This window comes from Triturus cristatus, chromosome 1_1 (genome assembly GCF_964204655.1).
Source record: "Triturus cristatus chromosome 1_1, aTriCri1.1, whole genome shotgun sequence".
Classification (NCBI taxonomy): domain Eukaryota; kingdom Metazoa; phylum Chordata; class Amphibia; order Caudata; family Salamandridae; genus Triturus; species Triturus cristatus.
The window spans coordinates 850,306,383-850,329,757 of NC_140579.1; positions in this window are offsets into that span (position 1 = coordinate 850,306,383).

Consider the following 23,375-nt stretch of genomic DNA (forward strand, 5'->3'; position numbering starts at 1 on the left):
CCCGCTCATGATATGTAAGCCACCATCCCTTCAGCAGTCTTACATTTTCTTTTCAGAGCGGTGTTCCTTCCTGAGCGGTTGCCAGGTGGAGGTCCTTTAACCACCCAGTTTGTACGGGTGAGTGGCTCTTGCTTTAAGTTTACAACTCTCATATTTGTCACGACTGAGCAATTAAGTTCCACACATATTTTTACATTGTCTCCCTTTTTGTTGTCTAGGTGTTGTGTGTATCTTTGAGGAGACGTGCACCCTACAAGCAAGTTGAGGGTGCCCAACATATCCTTTGTCACGTTGTTTCTTTTTTGCAGTAGCTTCCAGGTCCTGATGAAAGCCGAGCCTATTTAGGCGCTATGGCTGAAACATGTCGACCACTTTTTCTTTTGTCGCTTCATTGATCAAACCGGATTAGTGTTGCCCCCACTCCTTTTAATCTAGTATCGGTACGGCATTGTTCAACAGAAGTCTTCTGGCCGTCCCGTCACTATTTTTAATACACTCTCTGTTTTTGGCACTACTAGTACACCAGCACTGCAACCCCCACTCACTTCAGGTTCAATTGTGGATTTATTCCCTTTCTTGGTGCATAATACCTACAGCACAAAGCTCTCACGTCTCACAAAAGGGCGTTGTTGCCCCTTGAGATTTTGAGATTTTCTTTGGGATGAAAATCCCATGTGATGGGGTTAGTTACCCACGGTGATTGTATGACCATGGTTTTGGAGCTTCCTCCTTTCCACTACGTACATTAGGTTTCTCTTCCTCACCCTACATACCACCTTTTTCTCTTTTAGACCTCAGGATTTTTCTGTGTTATATGTACTTCGATGGGGGAATCAATCCTGCGCGGTCTTGAAACTTGCTCCCTCTGACCCTCCGGTGTTCAACCGTCTCATATTAGGTTTCATGTACAGCTTTCTGGCTGTGGGTCTATATGCGGCACATTTATTGTGCCTTTAACTGTTTTGCAAAAAATAATACATTTTTGCTGGTTGATTTTTTCTCCCGGTGTGCACAGTTTGCACACATTTATCCTTAACTTGCTGTGGGTTCTCTCTTCTGACTCCCTGGTTGAGACTTCCTTGACTTTGTCTGCACTTAATTTAGTCATTTGCACAATCATGGCAGAACGCCTAGGTTTAACGTTCGACGACACAATAGCTCAAGCCATTCTTGATACACCTAGCATCATGGATACCTTCCAAAGTCCCCCAATCAGCGCGGAGGTTGATTGGACTAAGGTTCTAACCCTAAAGAAATCACACTCTCGCATATATATTCATGGGGCTATCATGACCGAATATTCGCGAGCCAATTGTGCCCCCACGGGACTAATTGTGACAAATGCTCCCAGATTGTTTCTGGACGACAAAACCTTTCTCAATGATTGGTCCCTCATAGCGTGGAAATGCACCAGAGACTGGCTTATTCTTATTATAAATACTGCCAAACGTGTTGCTGACGCTGTGTTAATTGAGATCCAGGCTTTGGAATCACAAATAAAAGTGACACTAACTGGTGCACTATTCAAAAAACAACAAGAGGAATCCAGTAAACATAATAAAGAATTCAAGGATTCAGTACTGATGACCAAGATCACAAAATTCAAAAAAGATCTGGCACGTTTTTCACTAGAGAAAGTGTACCCATACACGAGTGCTGACTACGCGCCTCCACAATTCAATCGACAGGGCCGTAGGTATGGGTCCAACTACTCCACATCGGGCAGTGATGACTGGTCCAGTGGGTCAGACACTGCTTCAGGCGATGAGTCCTCACAAAGAGGGAATAAAAGGAGAGGCGGTGCCAACAGGAGAAACCAGAGGGGTACACCCAACCACATGTATCCTTCTCAATGGTGGCCGCCGGCTGCTTACAACTACCCCCCGTTTCCACCATTTGGACAACCTCCTCCCTTCGGACAACCCTGTCCCTATCCCCCGCCTCCACAGGTGTACTCCAACCAGCCTTTTTTAGGGTTTGGCCGAGGACGATCAAGGGGAAGGAGACGGAACCAAGTCCAGTGGCTAGACCAACAACAAGGGACTCCATCATCGAGCTCGAGGAACACTCCAATCGCTCCGAGCACGAGCACAACCTAGTCATTAACTTATCTAGCAGAATCCTCACAGCTGATGAAAACACCCTTCTTAATAAAGGTCTAGGTTTTGTTCCTTCCTACAAAGGAGACATGTTCTCCATCAATCATGAACTCGCCCAATTCTTTAGGAAAATTCGCTTGAATTTTTTCTTCCGTGCAGAATCCAGCACTTCTCCTAGCGACCATGACTCGAACACGGGCTTACGTGTTAAATCTTCTTTCAATCCCTTGCCCAGCCAAGTTCCACCTCAAGTTCTCACTTTCGAGAAAGCAGTGACCTCTCAGGTATCTTCCTTCAATGGCTCAGCTAACCGCCAATATCAGAACCTCACCAAATCAGAGCGCCTGGCTTTGCGCTCCCTTACCTCTGATGACTCCATAATGATCAAGCCAGCTGACAAGGGCGGTGCCACTGTCTTGATGGACACCACTGCTTATCGCTCTGAATGCTTGAGACAGTTGGGCAATACTAATTTCTATCAACCCCTTGCCGAAGATCCGACCACACGTTTACTTCAGACCATCCGGATCTTAGTGAATGAAGCCAGTACCAACGGCTGGATTACTTCTAACGAAGCACAATATTTGGTCAATTCCACTTCTACTATACCTTACTTCTACATCTTACCCAAGGTACACAAGAATGTGCAACCCCCACCTGGCCGCCCTATAATTTCAGGCCTGGGGTCCTTATTGGAACCTCTGTCGGCATTCGCTGACCATTTCCTCCGTCCCTTTGTGGCTAAGATGCCCACCTACCTTAAGGATACCAAAGATATCCTCATCCTACTTGAGGATTTGTCCTTCGATTGTACTACTGATTTCCTTGTATCATTTGATGTGGAGTCGTTGTACACATGTATCCCGCAGGATGAAACCTTAGCTGTCATCGAAACTCTCCTGCTTGCAGATCCACCTGACTCCATTACTCCTGTCTCATTCATCATGTCATGTGCTAGGCTTGCAATGAAAGAGAACTTCTTTCAATTTGAGGACCAGTTATTCTTGCAAGTGTCAGGCACTTCAATGGGGAGCATTTTTGCTCCCAGCCTGGCGAACCTGTACGTTCATGTTTTTGAAGAACAACATGTCCTCAGCACCAATAATCCATATAGAGATCACATCAAAATATGGAAAAGGTATATAGATGACGTGTTTGCACTGTGGCAGGGATCTCTGTCCTCCCTCTTGGCTTTCAAAGACTGGCTCAACAACTGCGATCCCTTTTTGAAATTCACCTGCGAGTACTCCAAGACTCATCTACCATTCCTCGACATACTCATAACCCCCTCGGAAGGTCGTTTGGGCACTGAGCTATACAAAAAACCTATGGCGGTGAATGCTCTTTTAAAATATGATAGCTTTCACCCACGAGCTCTGCGTGATAACCTGCCATTTGGCCAATTCCTGCGCCTAAAACGGAACTGTTCCTCTATTGATAAATACAAAGAACACGCCGACAATCTCGCCAGACAATTGAAGGCCAGACACTATCCTAAACATCTTATCCGCAGAGCTTCCAAACGAGCAGCCAATAACAACCGGGAGGCTCTTTTAGAACCCAAGATTCCCAAGGCATCCGAAAATAGACTCACGTGTGTACACACCTATTGCCAATTTTCCAATAAATTCAAGAAAATCATTTTAACCAATTGGAAGATTCTCAACATAGGTGAGGGAGAGCTGCCCAAACCCCTTTTTGCGTTTAAACGCAGCAGCAATATCAGGGACCAGCTGGTACATACCCGCCCACGCACCAACCAGAGATGCACCCAACCAACCCTGTGGGGTCTCCCTCCAGTTGTGGGCCATTACCCCTGCGGTTCTTGCGCAGCATGCAGTCTTACCACCGTGACTAAGGAAATTGACATTGGCACTGGCCGACCATGGACTCTGAAGAGCCATACGAATTGCAACAGCTCTCATTTGATCTATTTGATCACCTGCCCTTGCGAGCTGAGATACATTGGCATGACCACCCGCCGCATCAAAACTCGCATCTTGGAACACAAGAGCACGATACGGTGTGGCCGCTCCTCCACCAAACTTACCAACCACTTCCTGGAGGTTAATCATGCTCCCAATGACCTACATTGGACTGTCATTGATAAACCCTACATACCACCACATCTTACAGACAGCTCCTCCTTCCTTTTCAAACGTGAGCAGAGGTGGGTGTACAAACTACAAACACATGTTCGGGGTCTTAACGACGATATTCCTTGGTTATCTTTATAAACACTCCTGGCTCGCTCTTTTGACCCATGCGTCACATTTCTTAGATGGGCACTTGCGATCCAGCCTGTATCACATCCATTGTCATGACTACCCGCTGTGTACTCCGGCTCACACACCTTCGGCCGCTGTACTTGTCCCGGCATCTCACCTGGTAATCCCTGGCGATCCCTGGGCATCTTGCATCTCCTATGCGGCAGTAGGCATGCTCTGTACATCTGCTCGCACTCCCCTAATGTTCCGTGCATTCCAGAGCAACACGTGCCCCGTCAGCCTACCTTTCTACTTGACGGCGGCTTCCGCATTCTTTGCGCTCCCGTGTCATCTCCCTAATTAATCATGACGCTCCAGCCTTTGAACTTCTGACAGCGCCATCCCCGCCCTGTCATTCGCATTCCCATCTCCTAGGTTACTGCCTGACGGTTGATCTAGCGCTCCGCATTGGCCCTTGCTCTTGCGTGCATGCGTTACCTGTCCCGCGATTGGCTTACCAGCCGCTGGCAGTTTCTTATTTCTTTCGCCTCCGTCCAACCATACGGGACCTCCGGCTGCAGGCTCATTTCAGCCTGGTTCCCCGACGGACAGGTAGGCTCCTCGCTCTTTGGGTTTCACTTGTTTACATTATTCTGAAGGCGCCTACCCTCGAGCGTTGTCTTCTAAATGTTTTCCTTTACTTTGGTTCGCCACAGGACGGACAAGTGCAATTTCACTATGCTCTGACTATCCGCTCAGCATTTGGCCACGTTTCAAGCTCCACGATGACCTTACTGAGCTTAGCTTCATGTGCAGACACTGCCTATGGCAGTTTTCCCTCGTTTTTAGTTGACCTTCCCACTTCTTCCACACCCGCTCATGATATGTAAGCCACCATCCCTTCAGCAGTCTTACATTTTCTTTTCAGAGCGGTGTTCCTTCCTGAGCGGTTGCCAGGTGGAGGTCCTTTAACCACCCAGTTTGTACGGGTGAGTGGCTCTTGCTTTAAGTTTACAACTCTCATATTTGTCACGACTGAGCAATTAAGTTCCACACATATTTTTACATTGTCTCCCTTTTTGTTGTCTAGGTGTTGTGTGTATCTTTGAGGAGACGTGCACCCTACAAGCAAGTTGAGGGTGCCCAACATATCCTTTGTCACGTTGTTTCTTTTTTGCAGTAGCTTCCAGGTCCTGATGAAAGCCGAGCCTATTTAGGCGCTATGGCTGAAACATGTCGACCACTTTTTCTTTTGTCGCTTCATTGATCAAACCGGATTAGTGTTGCCCCCACTCCTTTTAATCTAGTATCGGTACGGCATTGTTCAACAGAAGTCTTCTGGCCGTCCCGTCACTATTTTTAATACACTCTCTGTTTTTGGCACTACTAGTACACCAGCACTGCAACCCCCACTCACTTCAGGTTCAATTGTGGATTTATTCCCTTTCTTGGTGCATAATACCTACAGCACAAAGCTCTCACGTCTCACAAAAGGGCGTTGTTGCCCCTTGAGATTTTGAGATTTTCTTTGGGATGAAAATCCCATGTGATGGGGTTAGTTACCCACGGTGATTGTATGACCATGGTTTTGGAGCTTCCTCCTTTCCACTACGTACATTAGGTTTCTCTTCCTCACCCTACATACCACCTTTTTCTCTTTTAGACCTCAGGATTTTTCTGTGTTATATGTACTTCGATGGGGGAATCAATCCTGCGCGGTCTTGAAACTTGCTCCCTCTGACCCTCCGGTGTTCAACCGTCTCATATTAGGTTTCATGTACAGCTTTCTGGCTGTGGGTCTATATGCGGCACATTTATTGTGCCTTTAACTGTTTTGCAAAAAATAATACATTTTTGCTGGTTGATTTTTTCTCCCGGTGTGCACAGTTTGCACACATTTATCCTTAACTTGCTGTGGGTTCTCTCTTCTGACTCCCTGGTTGAGACTTCCTTGACTTTGTCTGCACTTAATTTAGTCATTTGCACAATCATGGCAGAACGCCTAGGTTTAACGTTCGACGACACAATAGCTCAAGCCATTCTTGATACACCTAGCATCATGGATACCTTCCAAAGTCCCCCAATCAGCGCGGAGGTTGATTGGACTAAGGTTCTAACCCTAAAGAAATCACACTCTCGCATATATATTCATGGGGCTATCATGACCGAATATTCGCGAGCCAATTGTGCCCCCACGGGACTAATTGTGACAAATGCTCCCAGATTGTTTCTGGACGACAAAACCTTTCTCAATGATTGGTCCCTCATAGCGTGGAAATGCACCAGAGACTGGCTTATTCTTATTATAAATACTGCCAAACGTGTTGCTGACGCTGTGTTAATTGAGATCCAGGCTTTGGAATCACAAATAAAAGTGACACTAACTGGTGCACTATTCAAAAAACAACAAGAGGAATCCAGTAAACATAATAAAGAATTCAAGGATTCAGTACTGATGACCAAGATCACAAAATTCAAAAAAGATCTGGCACGTTTTTCACTAGAGAAAGTGTACCCATACACGAGTGCTGACTACGCGCCTCCACAATTCAATCGACAGGGCCGTAGGTATGGGTCCAACTACTCCACATCGGGCAGTGATGACTGGTCCAGTGGGTCAGACACTGCTTCAGGCGATGAGTCCTCACAAAGAGGGAATAAAAGGAGAGGCGGTGCCAACAGGAGAAACCAGAGGGGTACACCCAACCACATGTATCCTTCTCAATGGTGGCCGCCGGCTGCTTACAACTACCCCCCGTTTCCACCATTTGGACAACCTCCTCCCTTCGGACAACCCTGTCCCTATCCCCCGCCTCCACAGGTGTACTCCAACCAGCCTTTTTTAGGGTTTGGCCGAGGACGATCAAGGGGAAGGAGACGGAACCAAGTCCAGTGGCTAGACCAACAACAAGGGACTCCATCATCGAGCTCGAGGAACACTCCAATCGCTCCGAGCACGAGCACAACCTAGTCATTAACTTATCTAGCAGAATCCTCACAGCTGATGAAAACACCCTTCTTAATAAAGGTCTAGGTTTTGTTCCTTCCTACAAAGGAGACATGTTCTCCATCAATCATGAACTCGCCCAATTCTTTAGGAAAATTCGCTTGAATTTTTTCTTCCGTGCAGAATCCAGCACTTCTCCTAGCGACCATGACTCGAACACGGGCTTACGTGTTAAATCTTCTTTCAATCCCTTGCCCAGCCAAGTTCCACCTCAAGTTCTCACTTTCGAGAAAGCAGTGACCTCTCAGGTATCTTCCTTCAATGGCTCAGCTAACCGCCAATATCAGAACCTCACCAAATCAGAGCGCCTGGCTTTGCGCTCCCTTACCTCTGATGACTCCATAATGATCAAGCCAGCTGACAAGGGCGGTGCCACTGTCTTGATGGACACCACTGCTTATCGCTCTGAATGCTTGAGACAGTTGGGCAATACTAATTTCTATCAACCCCTTGCCGAAGATCCGACCACACGTTTACTTCAGACCATCCGGATCTTAGTGAATGAAGCCAGTACCAACGGCTGGATTACTTCTAACGAAGCACAATATTTGGTCAATTCCACTTCTACTATACCTTACTTCTACATCTTACCCAAGGTACACAAGAATGTGCAACCCCCACCTGGCCGCCCTATAATTTCAGGCCTGGGGTCCTTATTGGAACCTCTGTCGGCATTCGCTGACCATTTCCTCCGTCCCTTTGTGGCTAAGATGCCCACCTACCTTAAGGATACCAAAGATATCCTCATCCTACTTGAGGATTTGTCCTTCGATTGTACTACTGATTTCCTTGTATCATTTGATGTGGAGTCGTTGTACACATGTATCCCGCAGGATGAAACCTTAGCTGTCATCGAAACTCTCCTGCTTGCAGATCCACCTGACTCCATTACTCCTGTCTCATTCATCATGTCATGTGCTAGGCTTGCAATGAAAGAGAACTTCTTTCAATTTGAGGACCAGTTATTCTTGCAAGTGTCAGGCACTTCAATGGGGAGCATTTTTGCTCCCAGCCTGGCGAACCTGTACGTTCATGTTTTTGAAGAACAACATGTCCTCAGCACCAATAATCCATATAGAGATCACATCAAAATATGGAAAAGGTATATAGATGACGTGTTTGCACTGTGGCAGGGATCTCTGTCCTCCCTCTTGGCTTTCAAAGACTGGCTCAACAACTGCGATCCCTTTTTGAAATTCACCTGCGAGTACTCCAAGACTCATCTACCATTCCTCGACATACTCATAACCCCCTCGGAAGGTCGTTTGGGCACTGAGCTATACAAAAAACCTATGGCGGTGAATGCTCTTTTAAAATATGATAGCTTTCACCCACGAGCTCTGCGTGATAACCTGCCATTTGGCCAATTCCTGCGCCTAAAACGGAACTGTTCCTCTATTGATAAATACAAAGAACACGCCGACAATCTCGCCAGACAATTGAAGGCCAGACACTATCCTAAACATCTTATCCGCAGAGCTTCCAAACGAGCAGCCAATAACAACCGGGAGGCTCTTTTAGAACCCAAGATTCCCAAGGCATCCGAAAATAGACTCACGTGTGTACACACCTATTGCCAATTTTCCAATAAATTCAAGAAAATCATTTTAACCAATTGGAAGATTCTCAACATAGGTGAGGGAGAGCTGCCCAAACCCCTTTTTGCGTTTAAACGCAGCAGCAATATCAGGGACCAGCTGGTACATACCCGCCCACGCACCAACCAGAGATGCACCCAACCAACCCTGTGGGGTCTCCCTCCAGTTGTGGGCCATTACCCCTGCGGTTCTTGCGCAGCATGCAGTCTTACCACCGTGACTAAGGAAATTGACATTGGCACTGGCCGACCATGGACTCTGAAGAGCCATACGAATTGCAACAGCTCTCATTTGATCTATTTGATCACCTGCCCTTGCGAGCTGAGATACATTGGCATGACCACCCGCCGCATCAAAACTCGCATCTTGGAACACAAGAGCACGATACGGTGTGGCCGCTCCTCCACCAAACTTACCAACCACTTCCTGGAGGTTAATCATGCTCCCAATGACCTACATTGGACTGTCATTGATAAACCCTACATACCACCACATCTTACAGACAGCTCCTCCTTCCTTTTCAAACGTGAGCAGAGGTGGGTGTACAAACTACAAACACATGTTCGGGGTCTTAACGACGATATTCCTTGGTTATCTTTATAAACACTCCTGGCTCGCTCTTTTGACCCATGCGTCACATTTCTTAGATGGGCACTTGCGATCCAGCCTGTATCACATCCATTGTCATGACTACCCGCTGTGTACTCCGGCTCACACACCTTCGGCCGCTGTACTTGTCCCGGCATCTCACCTGGTAATCCCTGGCGATCCCTGGGCATCTTGCATCTCCTATGCGGCAGTAGGCATGCTCTGTACATCTGCTCGCACTCCCCTAATGTTCCGTGCATTCCAGAGCAACACGTGCCCCGTCAGCCTACCTTTCTACTTGACGGCGGCTTCCGCATTCTTTGCGCTCCCGTGTCATCTCCCTAATTAATCATGACGCTCCAGCCTTTGAACTTCTGACAGCGCCATCCCCGCCCTGTCATTCGCATTCCCATCTCCTAGGTTACTGCCTGACGGTTGATCTAGCGCTCCGCATTGGCCCTTGCTCTTGCGTGCATGCGTTACCTGTCCCGCGATTGGCTTACCAGCCGCTGGCAGTTTCTTATTTCTTTCGCCTCCGTCCAACCATACGGGACCTCCGGCTGCAGGCTCATTTCAGCCTGGTTCCCCGACGGACAGGTAGGCTCCTCGCTCTTTGGGTTTCACTTGTTTACATTATTCTGAAGGCGCCTACCCTCGAGCGTTGTCTTCTAAATGTTTTCCTTTACTTTGGTTCGCCACAGGACGGACAAGTGCAATTTCACTATGCTCTGACTATCCGCTCAGCATTTGGCCACGTTTCAAGCTCCACGATGACCTTACTGAGCTTAGCTTCATGTGCAGACACTGCCTATGGCAGTTTTCCCTCGTTTTTAGTTGACCTTCCCACTTCTTCCACACCCGCTCATGATATGTAAGCCACCATCCCTTCAGCAGTCTTACATTTTCTTTTCAGAGCGGTGTTCCTTCCTGAGCGGTTGCCAGGTGGAGGTCCTTTAACCACCCAGTTTGTACGGGTGAGTGGCTCTTGCTTTAAGTTTACAACTCTCATATTTGTCACGACTGAGCAATTAAGTTCCACACATATTTTTACATTGTCTCCCTTTTTGTTGTCTAGGTGTTGTGTGTATCTTTGAGGAGACGTGCACCCTACAAGCAAGTTGAGGGTGCCCAACATATCCTTTGTCACGTTGTTTCTTTTTTGCAGTAGCTTACAGGTCCTGATGAAAGCCGAGCCTATTTAGGCGCTATGGCTGAAACATGTCGACCACTTTTTCTTTTGTCGCTTCATTGATCAAACCGGATTAGTGTTGCCCCCACTCCTTTTAATCTAGTATCGGTACGGCATTGTTCAACAGAAGTCTTCTGGCCGTCCCGTCACTATTTTTAATACACTCTCTGTTTTTGGCACTACTAGTACACCAGCACTGCAACCCCCACTCACTTCAGGTTCAATTGTGGATTTATTCCCTTTCTTGGTGCATAATACCTACAGCACAAAGCTCTCACGTCTCACAAAAGGGCGTTGTTGCCCCTTGAGATTTTGAGATTTTCTTTGGGATGAAAATCCCATGTGATGGGGTTAGTTACCCACGGTGATTGTATGACCATGGTTTTGGAGCTTCCTCCTTTCCACTACGTACATTAGGTTTCTCTTCCTCACCCTACATACCACCTTTTTCTCTTTTAGACCTCAGGATTTTTCTGTGTTATATGTACTTCGATGGGGGAATCAATCCTGCGCGGTCTTTAAACTTGCTCCCTCTGACCCTCCGGTGTTCAACCGTCTCATATTAGACTTAATACAATTACCACCTTGCAGGGGATTGAAGTACGTCCTTGTTATAGTTTGCTTATTCTCAAGGTGGGTGGAGGCATACCCTACTAGAAGAAATGACAGCATAACAGTCGCCAAACTACTGTTGAGGGAATTGATTCCACGATTTGGTTTTCCAGTAACTTTGGAATCAGATAGAGGGTCTCATTTTAATGATGAATAAATTCGATTAACCTGTGAAGCGTTTAAAATTGAACAAAAACTGCACTTTGCATATCGCCCAGAGGCTTCTGGAGTGGTCGAACAAATGAATGGCACAATAAAGGCAAGATTGGCAAAGGTGTGTGCATCCACGCCACTGGAGTGGCCTTAGGCTTTACCTCTTATTCTGATGGGACTCAGAAGTATTCCTGACAGAAATACAGGATGGAGTCCCCATGAAATTCTCATGGGAAGAGCAATGAGACACGCATGTATACCAGTACATAAACTGTTGAATATATCTGATGATCTGGTATTAGACTATTGCAAAGGATTGACTGACCTAGTGCGTTCTGTCTCTCACCAGGTTGGAGAGGATGCAGTTGCCAGGCAGCCAATCCAAGCACATGATCTGAATCCCGGTGACTGGCTGGTGGTGAAGAATCACACTCGAGAGTCGTGCCCAGCACCCAGGTGGGAAAAACCACATCAGGTTATTTTGGTTACAACAACAGCAGTGAAATGTGCAGATTTGCCTGACTGGATTCACACAAGCCATACTAAAAGAGTACCAGCGCCTGATGAAGAGGGAGCACAACTGACTCACGCAGTTGAGGACGCTGAAGGTTGTGCAGCTGAAGGATCTAGGATATCAGATTCTGATGTAGCTGACCAAGAACAACCAAGCACAAGTCAGGATGACTGGATACCAGTGGTTGACATACCAGAAGTGATTGTAAAGACTAGAAGCAGAACCAGGTTAGAGAGACAGGAAAATAGAGAGGACCAGATAGGTGTAGACGAACAAGCTCAGGGAGGGGAAAATCAAACTGTTGGAGATCCTGAGCAGGATCAGACAAGGAAAGAACAATATACTCAGACAGAGGTGAACAAAAACGTTCACGGATCTGAGGAAGGACAGATAGGTCTAGAAGAACACGTTCAGGCTGCAGAAAACCAAAGTGCAGTAAGACCTGAGCAGGACCAGCTAGGAGAAGAAGAACAAGTTCAGGTGGAAGAAAAAGAGCAAATTGAAATAAAACCTGAACAGGGTCAGAAAAGGGAAGAAGAACATGTCCAGGCAGATGAGGTCACAGTAATAAGCCCTGGACAAGAAAGACAGAGAGCGATTCTGAAGACGAAGATAATCAAATTGTGCCACAACTGAACGAAAATATAAGAACATTCGAAGAAAGTGACAGTGCAGTACAAGCAAAAAGGGTCAGAAGAGATGATAACTGGCCAGGTGGTGTTAAAAGGTTAAAATATCACTTCAGAACAATAAGTGAAGAACCTGAACAAGTAAACAAAGTCACTAGCCAGACTGGGCAATCAACTAGTAGACCCAAACGGAGAAGTCAAAGACGGAGGATATTAAATATTAAGTTCAAAGGTCCTGAATGGACTTATGTGATTCTTGAAGAACTCGAGAATTTAGATTTAAAAGAAGAAATAATTGCAGAACAGATTGACGAAGAAGAAGGGAGACCCACTTGAAAAATCCAAGAATTAAAGATCCCATAGGCAAATCAGAAATAAAGAAGAGAAATCTTCTTAGTCCAAAATAGCTGATGATAGGGTGGCTGGAAGACCAAAACAAAATTGTATAAAGAAATGTTGTAGAATATGTATATGTAGTATATTTTTAGTACTCATAATTTTGTTGATATTAACAGTAGCCATCCCTTATTTGATGGTGACAGAAAAGAAAAATAACACAAACACTAATGAAAAGGTAGCTAACATTAAAGGTGATAGAGTAGCATTAGAAGCATCAGATGAGTCAAATATTAAAGAAGATAGAGTAACATTAGGAGCACCAGATGAATTAGACTTACATCACACTGTGACAAATAATGACACAGCTTTAAATGTATTTACTAAGTTATTAGTGCAATATGTAGACACTATGGAAGTTAGTGATTGTTGTGTGTATGAAAGTACCAGCATCAGTAGCAGAAGGTGTAACATATCACCATTTACCATTAACATATGGTATTTCATGTAGTATTTTGTCGAGTTTATTTTACAGAACAGGAAAATTACAGTATTACTATTCTAACGTAGATGCGATTTTTTCAGAGGTTCCTATTCGAAAGAGAATATTACCTAACCATGAAAACAATAGATATAGCTGAAGCACACAAGCACAACTTAACATGTACATTACACGAAGATGAAAATATATTTTTGAATTTAGTGGAGCAAAGGAGACAGGATTTCCAAAGAAAGGCTTCTGAAAAGAAACCTCAGATTCCTCAATGGGCTGAGAAAGAGGAGATTTATACAGCTGGCAAGACTCATGCTGCGATGTCCCTGGAATTTGAAAAGAAAGGAAATATCTGCCTGCATAGGTTAAAGACTGATTATAACAATGCATTTATTGGTTCCAGTGAATGTGAACATAATTTGGGAATAAAGCCTATTTTAGGCTGCCTTCACATTGGTACGGGAGTTGCTATTTTGGAATAGTATTCCCAAAAGTGTACCATGTAAAGAGAACCACTGGAAGCAATTAAAACACAAAGGAACTAGCACGAATCAAGAGGGCTAGTTTTTCAGAAATAGAAGGTGATATATTTAGTGCATTGATACCTTCAGTGGGAGTCATTCTTAATTCACCGAAAATGTGTCAGTTATCTACAGTAGTTGACCGTCTATCGACTGATACTGCTGGAGGATTTTTGATAATCAATACAGAAATGGTTGCAATTAGGTCAATGGTTTTACAAAATCAACTTGCTTTTGATATATTATTGGCAAAAGAGGGCAGAGTCTGTAAAATGCTGAAAGCGCAACATTGTTGTACTTATAATCCTGATAAAAGTGTTGAAATTAGAGGATGCATTAAAAATATTACGAAATTTCAGGAAGATTTGAAACCACTGGAAGTTGACAGTGTATGGAAGAAATTAACAAATAGTATTACTACCCTGGGGAGCTGTTTTACTAATATAGGTAAGAGTATTATAGGTAAAATAATAATACTTGGAATAACAATATTAGTTTTAGCAATAATGATATGGTGCAAATGCTGCAAGAAGAGAAAGTGATATGAAGTGAACGAAAGGGGAAAGAAAAGAAACTATGATGAAATTCAGTTGGAAGAAATGATGAAGAAGGAGATGAAAAGACAGAAAAGGCAGTTAAGATGTGCTAAAGTTGGCATCTGATTTGGCAATAGGTAAATTGGTGATGGCACAAATGCCATCAGAGAGGGTTTTGATGGAGCAGGGACTCGTATAAAAAAAACTTGCTCGGAAGCAATCCTCTCAAATAACTCGTAACACTGTGTTAATCATGTTTGTAAAGATTAATATCCACCACATTCCATATAATTAGCTTAGAGGAAGCTTGCGTATGTGTGGTACTAACAAATAACCCAAGTGAAACTTAAAATGGCTGCTAATGCGGGAATTTGTACTGAGCATCACGCAAGATGACGGACTAAAGCTTGGAGGGAGACCTATTGTAAGTAAATGGGATTAGAATAGAGATAGGTGGTATACAGTGAAATAATTTTATTTTGATTTTAACATGTTTCTTTTTGACCTCTCTATTAGTTCATATTTGGGCCTATGAGCGATGCTACAGTCTATACTTCACGTGACTCCTCACGCTGGTGCAGTGACAACCAGCCAGAAGCCATGAGGGTATGCTTGGATCCCGTCCAAGGTCGCGTTCGCAACATGTCCTGGGAAAGTGATGGACATCCTGCAGGATGAATAAGACAACTGTTATATGTTTTCTTTTTATTGATAAAGATGTGAAATGTGGGTGGGAAATAAAGCTTGGGATAAAAAAAATAAGGTGCGGGACCACTGAACAACGAACTAGAAATCTTTTAAAACTTAGCATGGTGTGATGATAATCCCCCCTTGCCTGTCCAATCAGAATTAGGAGTTTCATAAATTTGAAACATTTAGGGGTGATACATGCCATTAGAAAAGTATAATTGAGGTAGTTTAGTTAGATATCGCTCGTGTTGCTGAGATGCTGAGAGACCGGGATGCTGTCCGAGAGCTGATCAAATACTGAAGAATCGAATTGCAGAACTTAGAGCCAAAATCTTATTAATTAGAAGAAGATCACGGAAGAATCAAGGAGGGAAATAAGGCAAAGAATTCGAAGAAGATGGCGGAAGAATCAAGGAGGAAGATAGTGTCAGAGAGGAGAGCGACGCAGGCGTCGGATCTAGAAGAGGTCATCTATCCTGTCCCTGAAACCTGTCCTGAAACCTTTGTCATCTGATGCTGTCCCAGGGGACCCTTGGCAAAGGGGTTTGTTTCCACACCATTCTAGGTAATTATAATTCTGTGTAGTATGTCATTGTACTGCTCTCTCTATTTCTTCCTCTCCAGGTACTGTCATTGTAATAATATCGTTTAGATGATTTTACTGACTTATTTGATAGATTGATTTTCCTTCCTTGGAGAAGACGGTGTACGAATGGTATTTTGCTTTGGCTCACATGAATTTAACTAGATAAACATTTAAACTCTTCCCGAGTCTATGGTTATCTAAAATATTCAATTTAAGTCATTTCACCTTATACTGGCTTTAAAAAGGTCAATTGACCAGAGGAAGGTACTTTTTGATTCAGAAAAGATATTATTAGAAAATGTTAAGGTAAATTAAACTTGAGAAGCATATCACAACAAATTGACCCCAGCGGCACTTTACCAGCTTATGTGAATGTGTGTTTAAGGGCCCAGGTGAGTATGTGGTTTGTCAGTATCTCTAGCTAGTAAACGGCTGGATCAGTTTTTCTGGTAGCAGAGCTATGTTTTTTTATTAACTAGTTAGGTTATAAAGCCCGACATTTGAGTTATTGCTTATGTATTAACAAACCCGTTTGTATTTGGTTTTATGTTGTCTGGAAATTCCCGCGAATATTGAATAGTGGGTGGTGAATGGAAGCCACACTACAGTGAGCTTACTCGTCTTTTGGAATAGCACTGAAAAGCTATGCAGGGCTGGCAGTGCTGACTTAGGAATTGTTTTTCGTATAAAAGTGAGAGGGATTGATAGCAAAGGAGTTCACTGGTGAAACTTTGGTCTTATATCACCTAGAAAGGGTAATACCGAAGGAGTAGCAGGTTCGTCGGAGCTTGAGTGAAGAGTAAGCGGAAGAGTTTTACTCGTAGTGTGGGAAGAGTAAGCGGAAAGGTTTACTCGCAGTAAAAGAAATCGACTGTCCTTTGGTTTTAGCGGAGCAGACAGAGTAGAGAATGTTTCTATGTCGTCATTAATGAAATTTGTAGGAAAATAGTAAGAAAATAAGTTTTTCGTGTTACCTTGTTAAGGAGGGGTCAGTTGCTGGAGTTGTACTGACATCACAGAAGGCCGCGCTGGGATTGGTTGAAGCAGCGGGCGCGTGACTGACGCGAAATTGTAAAGGAGGGGTCAGTAGTAAGGAGTAATACTGACGTCACAGAAAGGCCGCGCTAGTATTGGCTGACCAAACAGCGTGAGTTTGAATTTGATTGGTTGAAAGAATAAAAGCCTCGCTGGTATTGATCAAGACATTAGACTAAAAGCGAACATCTAATTGGTTATCACAATAGAAGCTATACTAATATTTGAAAGTGAGATTTGTATGTGGAAATACGATCTGACATTAATAGGGAATCGCCCAGACAGAAGGTACTCAGGATTTGCCCGAGAAGAATGTTTATATATATCACCCAAAATGTACGTAGAGAAGAAAGATGTCATTTATGCAGAAAATTCAAAATTATTTTAAGAAGGATAAACCCATTAATACTAGAGATGGAATTCTTATCCCTCCCCCGAAAACGCCTGCATCATTCATGATGGAAAGAGCTCATCATACCTGTGTATGGTTAGAAAATTGGATAGAATATACTAAAAGTGATGGAGTGTTAGCTTTCCCAGAGAATGGCACATTCAATGGGAGGATGCTACATAATTTGAGAATGCGAATGAATGAATTAGAGCCCAGACCTAGATTAACACAGTATGAGGCTTTAGAAGAATGGGAAACTGAGGCATTTGAGCGTGACAGACCTAGAAGTAGTAGAAGTTTGAGGATTTTTCCCTAGACAGATGTGTGAATCATGAGATAGCCCGATGAAACAATGGAGACAAGCAATGGTTACAGAAGGACTGTATCCTGTATTAATGGCTGAGGAACAGTCAGGAGGCAAGTATACAGAGAAAGCCAGACATTTGACAATGACAAGTTGTGGGGAATCAGAAGATGAGTTCATGCAGGACATTTTAACGAAAAACCCTCCACCATACCAGGAAGGACCCAGTAAAACTACTCCTAGTGCCCCTGTTTTGGGAACACCTTTGGTTCCGCAAATCATACATGAGCCAATGAATGGAAGGGTACTTCAGGAGAAGGAAAGAGAAGCAATAAATAAAAATAGAGAAGAACTAATACAGAAAATAACCCAATTGAATACACACCCTGAAGAACCGACTATACCAGTGACCATAGGTCCGGTTGTTCCATTGTATGGTGATAAAAGGATCTCTCTCAAACCACCAGTCATGACCACACCTATAATTGAGTTTAGAAAAGAATATAATAATTGATGATCAAGGCAGTGAGTGCGATTCGGTTTGATGTATTTACCGATAAGAGGACAGATAAATGAAACCCCGAAAAGAGTTACACCTAGTTGTTCAAAAGAAATACGATTATAAACTTCAACAGGAGCTAAGAATGCCACTATAGTATCTCCAGAAGAATTAGAAAGATGGGCACAGGGAATAGATAAGGCGTAACAGCCGCTAAAGATTTTAGATATTTACAAATTAAGAGTGGAATTGGAAGAGATGATAGCTGGAAATGTGGGATTGGACCGATTAAATGCCTACAGCGAAGAAGAATTGCTGTTTATTTATAGAAGTATTACTAGAAACACGAAGATATTTCATGAGAAATTGACAGATCTAGCCTCTGAAATGGGGATTGAGATAGGGAAATCAAAGGTATTACAGAAACCATATAGAGCAGAATTTGGAAAACATGAATGTGTCAGGGAGAAAATTACAGATTAAGGAATAAATGAACATTTTGCAAAAATGGGGAGATTTAGACAAATGGAAAGCTAGGTGGATGAGGAAAAAGGGAGAAGCACAGGCAAATCGAACAACTTCAGAATTTTTATTGAAAGAAACAGGAATGGTAGAAAGATTGTGCCCAATGAGAGAAGTTCCTGGAGGAGGATATGTACATGTTCTATGGACCAGACAAGATATTTTGTCATTTACTAATGATTTCCCGAAGGTAAGGAAAAAACCAGTTGAATGGTACCAGCAAGTTGAAAGGTTTGTGAAGGTTTCTAAGGTTTTGTTGAAGGATTTGGATGGTCTGTTTGACATGGTGGTACCTGCCGATTTATGGACAGAATGCAAAATTACAGTTGATTGGCCTAGTGATGAGTACCCGAGAGACGAGAAAATAGGAGCCCCTTCAGAGGAGGTAATGAAGAAATATCACCAAGTGATTACTTTCTTGAAAGGGAAAAGTCCTCCAAAGGAAACAGATTGGGTAAAGATAGATAGGACCACACAAGACATAAATTAGCTGTACATGCTTATTATGAGCGTCTATTGCAGGTATTCAAGCAGTATAGTGGATTTGAGAACATAGGTGAGAAGGACCAGAAATCTGTCCGATGATTCAGCAGCACATGTTGTGCTGGCAGGCAAAGCCAATTGATGAGATTCTCAAGTAAGGCAAGTACTGCGGAGATGACATTGATAATAGACGTAAAAAGTTAGAAGAAAAGGTGATGTGGGCCCAATTGGAATTAGCAGAACACCAAGAACTTAAACTAAACAGTCAGACAGGGGATCAAGGGAAAGTATAGGCCAGAAAGAAAATAATGGGGGAAAACAAAGAGGACGAATGAGTAGAGAGGAGGCAAAGAAGAAGTTTCCCTGTCATGGGTGTGGAAAATTGGGGCATTGGAAAAACAAGTCTAAAAAAATTCAGAATAATAATGGCCCAAATCAAAATTTAAATCCACAGACGCAGAATGAGGTGATAATGAGTCAACCGGAGCAGGTTGTAAATCAGCAGAGTCAGTTGCCACCTGCCCCTATGCCAAATTTTGTGAACAGAGCCAAGTACGATGCGGACACCGGATCTCAAGGAGGAAGTGGTAAGAGAAATTCTGTAACTTCACAATTTCTTTTCAGAATAGTTATGTTGACGACAATGACCAATGACGGTGCCTGAGGGGGGAGGAAAAGGAGTGCGTACTTGGCGCATCCTTACCGGTAGATCAGTCAGGTCCATATATTGATGGTAAAGTAGAAGGAAAAGATATTACCTTTTTGTTGGACACTGGTGTAACTCGTTCTACTGTGAGAACAGCAGACATTCCAAACCTACCCCTCGGGAGAAGCAATCCAAGTAGTGGGCGTTTCAAATAAACTAATTAGAACACCTATTACAAAACTAATGGAAGTGCGTATTGGCAATTTTAGGGAAATGCACAAGTTTGTGGTATGTGACTCCAGTCCAGTAAACTTACTAGGAAGAGACCTATTGTGCAAAATGAATTGCACCATACTTTGCACACCAGACGGTGTTGCAATTCAGATCCCCGATGAAGACAGAGTCTACAGAATCATGTTAGCTAAACAAGGCACAGAGGTAGACGAGATGTATTCCTTAATGACAAACGACGATTTACCAGATGAATTAAAAACAACCATAAATCCTGATGTGTGGAATTTTACAGGAAAAGAAGTAGGGTTAATGGCAAATGTAGACCCAGTGTAGGTGACTGCGAAGGAAAGTGCAGTTTATCCAAACACTCAACAGTACAAAATGAGTACTAAGGTCAAAGCTGGTGTTGCAGCAGAAATTGATTGAATGATTAAACAAGGCATTTTGAAAGAGATAATGAGCAGTCCCTGTAATTCACCAATAATTGGCATTAAGAAACCTAGTGGGAAATACAAGATAGTTCTAGATTTACGAAAAATTAATAAGATTGTCGTGCCTTGTTGCCCTGTAGTGCCCAATCCAGCAATAATTCTGTATCAGATACCATGGAAGGCAGGATGGTTCACTGTAATTGATTTATGCCAAGCCGTTTTCTCCATTCTATTACACCCAGCCAGTATAACTTTTCATTCAAGTTTGAGGATCGTATTTTAGTTTGGAATCGAGTTCCTCAAGGGTATACAGAAAGTCCATCCATTTTCAATCAAATATTAAAAAAGTGCTTAGAAACCTTATTACTGCCCAGGAAGTCAGTTCTAGTTCAATACATCAACGACTTGTTAGTCGCATAAAAACAAGAGATGACTGTGTTACTGATTCGATTGCTGTGTTAAATCATTTGTTGATGGTGGACATAAAGTGTCCCCAGAGAAATTGCAATTTTGCAGGACAGGAGTCAGATATCTAGGACATCAAATAGAACGAGGAGTGAGAAAAGTGACCCCGGAAAGAATAAAGATAATGAAACAAATGCAGTTACCACAAACCCAGAGAGAGGTTAGAATGTTCCTTGGAGTGGTAGGATACTGTAGACAGTGGATTGTAGGGTTTTCTCTACTAGCCAAACCCTTAATACAAATGACAAAGAAACGAGCAAAGGATCCAATAGAATGGGATGATGTAAGCATGGAAGCCTTTGTGAGGTTACAAAATTGTTTGTGTGAAGCCCCTGCCTTAGGTATGCCAGATTACACAAAAGAGTTTGCACTATTCTGTTGTGAGAGAGAAAGTTGTGCACTCTCAGTTTTAACACAAAGACATGGTTTGATGAGACGTCCAGTAGCATACTTCTCTGCTACTTTGGATCGTGTAGCATCAGCATCACCTGGTTGCTTGAAAGCAGTAGCTGCAACTTGTATGAGTCTGGAACAAAGTGAATCAATTGTGATGGGACATCCTGTAAAGGTGTATGTCCCACATTCAGTCGAGATTCTTTTAACAAGAGCTTGAACACAGTACCTTACTCCCAGTCGGATGACTAAGCATGAAAGAATCATATTGGGTGCTGAAAATGTGACAACAGTCAGGTGTACTATACTAAACCCTGCAACCTTATTGCCAGATGTACGAGGAGAGGAGGTGAAATATGAAGTTGAGCATGACTGTTTGGATAAGACTGAACTCTGTACTAAACTCCGTCCAGACATACAGGAAGAGCCCCTGAAAAATGCTGAACAGACATGAGCTATTTGTAGATGGCTCGTGTTTAAGACATGAGGGAGGATTAAGTGCTGCTTACGCAGTGTGCACATTGGCTGGAATAGTTGAAGCATCCTATTTACCCGGAGTCAAATCTGCCCAAGTAGCCAAATTGATAGCTTTGATTAAAGCCTGCAAAATTGGGAAAAATTGGAAAGTAACCATTTTTACTGATAGCCAGTATGGTTACGGGGTTGTGCATGATTTTGGCCAGCTTTGGATGCAGAGGGATTTCATGACTTCATCAGGATCCCCAATTAAAAATGGAAAATTCGTGAAAGAAATGCAATACAATTGCCAAAAGAAGTGGCAGTGGTCAAGTGTGTTGCACATCAGTCAGGAGATGACTATGTGACAGCTGGTAATAGGTATGCTGACCAGGTTGCCCAGTATTGTGCCAGAAATAAATTGGCGGTGAACAAGAAAATTGAAACAAGCGGAATTAGCTGCCAACTTATGCTACTCTCAGGAATAGAAACATGGGAAGAAGTAAGACAACTACAGGATGAGGTAAGTGAGTGAAAGAGAAGAATGGATAAAGATAGGATGCCAGAGGAGGACAGAGGATGTTGTGTGGATTTATCTAGATGGCAGGCCAGTGATGCCAGATTGTCTGCTTTCACAGATGGCCAGAATGTATCATGGAGACACACACATAGGTAGGGATGCCATGATCAGACTCTTTAGACAAGATTGGTTTAATCCAAACTTCAGAATGTCGCAGAGAGTCTATGCCAGAATTGGAAAGGCAGAAGGACCATTTGTGAGGTTGCAAGTAGACTTAATACAATTACCACCTTGCAGGGGATTGAAGTACGTCCTTGTTATAGTTTGCTTATTCTCAAGGTGGGTGGAGGCATACCCTCCTAGAAGAAATGACAGCATAACAGTCGCCAAACTACTGTTGAGGGAATTGATTCCATGATTTGGTTTTCCAGTAACTTTCGAATCAGATAGAGGGTCTCATTTTAATGATGAATAAATTCGATTAATCTGTGAAGCGTTTAAAATTGAACAAAAACTGCACTTTGCATATCGCCCAGAGGCTTCTGGAGTGGTAGAACAAATGAATGGCACAATAAAGGCAAGATTGGCAAAGGTGTGTGCATCCACACCACTGGAGAGGCCTTAGGCTTTACCTCTTGTTCTGATGGGACTCAGAAGTATTCCTGACAGAAATACAGGATGGAGTCCCCATGAAATTCTCATGGGAAGAGCAATGAGACACGCATGTATACCAGTACATAAACTGTTAAATATATCTGATGATCTGGTATTAGGCTATTGACTGACCTAGTGCGTTCTGTCTCTCACCCGGTTGGAGAGGATGCAGTTGCTAGGCAGCCAATCCAAGCACATGATCTGAATCCCGGTGACTGGCTGGTGGTGAAGAATCACACTCGGGAGTCGTGCCTAGCACCCAGGTGGGAAAAACCACATCAGGTTATTTTGGTTACAACAACAGCAGTGAAATGTGCAGGTTTGCCTGACTGGAGTCACACAAGCCATACTAAAAGAGTACCAGCGCCTGATGAAGAGGGACCACAACTGACTCATGCAGTTGAGGCCGCTGAAGGTTGTGCAGCTGAAGGATCTAGGATATCAGATTCTGATGTAGCTGACCAAGAACAACCAATCACAAGTCAGGATGACTGGATACCAGTGGTTGACATACCAGAAGTGATTGTAAAGACTAGAAGCAGAACCAAGTTAGAGAGACAGGAAAATAGAGAGGACCAGATAGG